A 6103-nucleotide genomic window follows, 5' to 3' on the forward strand; every position below is an offset into this window, starting at 1 on the left:
GGGAGGAGTGAGTGAGTTGGATTTAACACTGCTCTGAACGGTATTTCAGTTATAACATGGTGTGTCAGCTTCACGGGGGAGGAGTGAGTGAGTTGGGTTTATCGCTGCTTTTAACAGTAATCCAGATATATCACGCTGTGTCAGCTGGACGGGGGAGGAGTGAGTGAGTGAGATGGGTTTAGCGCTGCTTTGAACAGTATTTCAGTTATATCACAGCGTGTCAGCCTGATGTGGGAGGAGTGAGTGAGTGAGTTGGGTTTATCACTGCTTTGAACAGTATTTCAGTTATATCACAGCGTGTCAGCCTGATGTGGGAGGAGTGATGAGTGAGTTGGGTTTATCACTGCTTTGAACAGTATTTCAGTTATATCATGGCGTGTCAGCTTGATGTGGGAGGAGTGAGTTGGGTTTATCACTGCTTTGAACAGTATTTCAGTTATATCACGGCGTGTCAGCTCAATGTGGGAGGAGTGAGTGAGTTAGGTTTAACTCTGCTTTGAACAGTATTTCAGTTATATCACGGTGTGCCAGCCGGATGTGGGAGGAGTGAGTGAGTGAGTTGGGTTTAACGCTGCTTTGAACAGTATTTCAGTTATATCACGCTGTGCCAGCCGGATGTGGGAGGAGTGAGTGAGTTGGGTTTAACTCTGCTTTGAACAGTATTTCAGTTATATCACGGCGTGTCAGCTCGATGTGGGAGGAGTGAGTGAGTTGGGTTTAACTCTGCTTTGAACAGTATTTCATTTATATCACGCTGTGTCAGCTTGATGTGGGAGGAGTGAGTGAGTTGGGTTTAACTCTGCTTTGAACAGTATTTCAGTTATATCACGGCGAGTCAGCTTGATGTGGGAGGAGTGAGTGAGTTGGGTTTAACTCTGCTTTGAACAGTATTTCAGTTATATCACGGTGTGTCAGCTCGATGTTGGAGGAGTGAGTGAGTTGGGTTTAACGCTGCTTTGAACAGTATTTCAGTTATATCACGGCGTGTCAGCTTGATGTGGGAGGAGTGAGTGAGTTGGGTTTAACTCTGCTTTGAACAGTATTTCAGTTTTATCACGGTGTGTCAACTTGATATGGGAGGAGTGAGTGAGTGAGTTGGGTGTAACGCCACTTTGAACCGTATTTCATTTTATCACAGAGCGACAGCTTGATCTGGGAGGAGTGAGTGATTGAGTTGGGTTTATTGCTGCTCTGAACAGTATTTCAGATATATCACGGCGTGTGAGCTTGATGTGGGAGAAGTGAGTGAGTGAGTTTAGTGTTACAATACTTATAAAAGCTTGATGTGGGAAGGAAGAGAGGGATGCAGGTCTGGTGCAGACAAACCAAGAATCAAACTCGGGGAAATTCTGCAACCATCAGGTTTTGGCATGCCTAAGGGACATAGATCTACATCATGAATTGTGGTGTCTTACATGACTGGGACACTCCAACTGTAGACATTTACCACGTTCGTGAAGACAATCCTGACACAACTAAGGAAGGCAACTCTTCACCGCCTACTATGGCACCATAGACTACTTTGCCACCTGTGTCGCTTAATTCATAACCCCAGATTTATAGTTAAGAGATAAATATTATGTGTTTTTAGATTTGAGGTATATTTTCAGTATTTGATAACCGAAAGTTTGAGATGTTAAAATTGCAGGGCACTGATTACTCAATAAAACCCACAAATCTGAAAATACCTGATGTTTATCTCGATTAGGGGCATGGGTGCTTTGTCGTATACGAAAGTCATCAGTCATTTACTGAAGCTCTTCTTACATGAACTCTCACAGTTAGAGGGGCGGTCGGGTAGCCTAGTGGTTAAAGCGTTCGCTCGTCACGCCGAAGACCCGGGTTCGATTCCTGACATTGGTACAATGTGTGAAGCCCATTTCTGGTGTCCCCCGCCGTGATATTGCTGGAATATTGCTAAAAGCGGCGTAAAACCATACTCACTCACTCACTCACTCTCACAGTTAGAGACAGACATGATGGCAGTCTGGAAGATATCTGTGATAACAACTGGCCTGGTTATCAGAATGTACTGTTAACATGATGCTACTGATGAAGGAGTGAGTGAGTTTGGTTTTACGCAGCCTTGAGCAATATTCCAGCAATATCACAGTGGGGGACACCGGAAATAGGCTTCACACATTGTACCCATTTCGGAAATCGAACCCGGGTCTTCGGCGTGATGAGCTAACACTTTAAACACCAGGCTACCTGACAACCCCTACCAATGAAGGAAGTACATGTTCTGAATGCAGATCATTTCAAGGGACCATATGATGCAACAGGCTTCCTAACCTTGCTCCAAGGCTGTACTGAATGAAATGTCCATTGATGTGTAGTAATTCTATCCTCCTAATAGGCAAGTCTAGATATGTGGATAGTACAAGCCTTCAGTCTCTTATAGGGACAACTTGTTCTTATTATTTACATTATCTAGAAATTATGATTTACACTAATAATTATTGCCTTAGAGACTTGTGCAAGTCTACAGGCTTCCCACAGACAACAGTAATGGCAACTTGGAACAAATATGAAACTTGTAACACAAAATAACATGTTCAGAAAAATTACTAGCATGTAACTTCTTTCCAATTCTTACAGTATATTGTGAAGAATTTTCTATTCACGTTTTGAAATAGATTTTGTGCTTCTCAAGAACAAAATCTATTTATTTTTCACTGATATTTAACACAATAATCTGGGATCTGCTCATTTCTTCTTTTCTGAGACGGTTCAAACAATTACAGAAACCTCGCTGCCTCTCCAGTATTTGTGGCTGGAGTTTGCATACAAAGGGAGGCCACTCATGTAAACTCGAGACCTGGGTACCGTTTCACAAAGCAGTCGTAAGTCTTACGTGCGTGTAAAACTGGCGTAACTCGGAAATACTGAACTAGGGGCGTTTCACAAAGCTAGTGTAATATTACGTCCGTGTAAAATTGGCGTAAACTCTACGTGTGGTCTTGGGGTGGTGTAAATATTTACGCAAGCGATAAAGATGGCGTTCAATCCAAACACGGACGAGATTGTCAAAAAAGTATGTAAGCGAGAACGTGTTTTCCGCGACAGGTCGAACCCCCTCGACGATTTGGATGATCATGACATCATCGAGAGGTACCGCCTATCACGACACATGATATTTTCTATCATTGGTAAAGTGAGTGACAGACTTGAACATCAAACCCAGCGTTCCCATGCAATACCACCTTACCTTAATGTTATAATTGCTCTGAGATACTTCTCCAAGGGTGGGTTTTACAGTGAGATTGCCGATATCCACGGTGTGAGTAAATCCTCCGCCTGCAGAGCAATCCACGCAACAACAGACGCATTATGTGCAACCATGGGTGATTTTGTAATTCCCACAATGCCTTCCACTCAGAAGAGTACCAAAGAATCATTCTTCGACATAGCTGGATTCCCTAAAGTACTCGGTGCAATTGACTGCACACTCGTACCCATAATGGCGCCGAAACGTGACGAAGTAGCCTACGTTTGTCGGAAGGGTTACCATGCACTAAACATACAGGCAGTATGTGATGCCAACATGAGGTGACTATGAATATCTGTGTTGAGTATCTGTTTTGATAGGACCAAATAACTAAAACATCAACTAGTCTAATAATGATTTTTTTTTTATGTTTGCAATAGTTATTATAATGCTTTATCTCAACTTATTTAATACATAAGGTCACAAACATTCGAAAAATTTATATTTGTGTATTATTTTTAATTAATGCCTACCATTAAAGTCACAGGTTAATGAAGATGTAGCAATTGCTGCTGTGCTCATATCAGGATCAGCCTCCAAAGCATAGTCCAGAAAAGACCCATCAACTTGAAATATAAATGGTTCAACACATGAATGATGACTTATGTAAATTTGCTTATCTGGGAGCATATCAATGAGTTGACTATGCCATGAAGATAATGAAAAAAAACATTTATATGGTTTGTGAACCACAGTCACTATTCTTAAATCAGTACTGTCAAGAGGAATGGCATGGAAATATTTACCTCCCGAATCAAATCCTCCAGCAATTCCTTCAATCTGGCAAGGAGGAATCAAACTCACAATCTATAATTAAAGAAATGAAGAACACAGTTACTTCATGAAATATGAGACAAGTAAATAACTAAATGGTATAAGTAGTTTGCATAAATATTTCCCCTATGCCAGTAGAAATAAAGTCAATTTAAGCTTTTTATAAGTCTGTTATATTATTATATATATAACACAAATAACTAAGACAGGTAACATTTGTTTTTCTAGGTATCATATCACAATTTCTGGCCCAATCCATATGTTCATGCATAATCCATAGGTCATGCATTTGGGCAATTAGACTATTACATATGATCTGACATATTCTTCCTGTTGTGTTCCATACCTTCTGTTCAACAGTAGTGAGTTGTGTAGGAGGGCCACCTCCACCAGTTCTTACACTCTCCTTCCTCCTTGTCACCTCCTTCTTCTTGGCTGCAGCCCTGAGGTCCTGCCATTTCTTTTTTCAGCTGAGGCACAGTCCTTACCTCCGTGTTATTGGCGTTGATCCTGTAAACAAAAATTATTTCAAAATTATAACATGTTTTGCTCGATGTCACCCATGTTTGACAATTGCCTTGTTGTTGTCTACCATTAAATATGAAGATGTTTAAAAATAAGTGATTCTTGCGTTTTTTGTTCCTAATCACTGAGCGGACATTTAGGAAATTTACGTTTAGTCTATATGCAATTTGTTTTATAATGTGAAAATAGTGATACTTCCGCGACCTCTTATATGTGTGCATACATGTATATGCACTTATGCATATTTCAGATCTGTATCCCGAGCAATAACAATAATTCCCACCTTTTCAAATTTTGCACTATCAAAGAAATATAGGCCTCTTGCAAGTTCAAGTAGATCTACAGTCACCCTTTATCGCTATTTGTTTACTTCCGCATAACAACAAGCGCGATAACTCTAAATGGCATAGGTCTATCACTTCCAAATAAAACACATCTTTCATATGACAGATGTGAGTTCAATGCCGTGAAATGCACTCACTTTGTCAGAATATCCTCCCATATCTTCTTCTTACGATTGTTTGTGATGCAAGAAGAAAAAGATGAAAACAACACATCTGAATTGCTGCCAACTTCTTCTGTAAGAATTTCGACTTCTGTGGCCGTAAAGTTTCTCTTCCTCGATTTCTTGTCGCAAATGTCCTCCATTTTATTGCGCTTCGTCGTCTGCTCAGAGCACCTGCCACGGTAGACAACTCTAGTGCGGATTTTCCTACCTCACAAAGGGAAAGAGCTCCAATCGTATCTTACGTGCGTGTAAGTTGGCCGAGGTTACGCCAGTTTTAGTGTAGCTTTGTGAAACAGTCTTAGACTATGGCGTAAACATTGCGCAAATATGGCGTAAAATCTACGAGCGTGTAAATTTACGACTGCTTTGTGAAACGGTACCCTGGTTTATTTACCACTTGTTTCTTATACTTTATAATACAAGGTCCACTGGGCTTGATAAGGCTTTGAAAAGAACAACATAGCTGGCACATACATTTCAATTTTGTTAATGCCTCATGACGTGTAGCAAAAGATTAGCCAGTAAATATACTGATAAATGATAATGAAACACTTGTATGTGAATTTGAAGTTCAATGGAGAAGCCTTCTGCCCATGAAAAAAGTGAGCATGGTTTTACGCCCTTTTAGAAATGTTCCTGCAATATCACAGATGGGGACACCAGATATGGGCTTCACACATTGTAGCCATGTTGGGAATCAAACCCGGGTCTTCAGCGTGACGAGCGAAAGCTTTAACCACTAAAGTACTGTCGGAAATGCTAGAAAACTGCTTTTCTGTCTTCATGTAAGAAATATGAGTCATAGGACTATAAAAAGAACATATATCAAAATAATGCGAATTGACCTAATCTAGCCTGTCCTAACTGATGTTGTGGTTACCCTTAAAATTTACAGGTAAAATGATGATAAACTTAGTAAATATTCGTGTGTTGTCATGCATGTATGAAATGGCCTATAACCTGAGGTAATTACCTAACACCTGTCCCGAGGTGATGACCTCACACCGTCCCGTGCATTCTCCAAG

General features: G+C 40.6%; 1 pseudogene; it reads right to left on the reverse strand.

Annotated features, from left to right (window-relative positions):
• Positions 1 to 2485: 2485 nt before the first annotated feature.
• LOC124118129 lies at positions 2486 to 5463 on the reverse strand (annotated as a pseudogene).
• Positions 5464 to 6103: the final 640 nt, after the last annotated feature.

The sequence above is a fragment of the Haliotis rufescens genome, unplaced genomic scaffold (assembly GCF_023055435.1).
Source record: "Haliotis rufescens isolate VD_foot unplaced genomic scaffold, xgHalRufe1.0.p SCAF_34, whole genome shotgun sequence".
In the NCBI taxonomy this organism is placed as follows: Eukaryota; Metazoa; Mollusca; class Gastropoda; order Lepetellida; family Haliotidae; genus Haliotis; species Haliotis rufescens.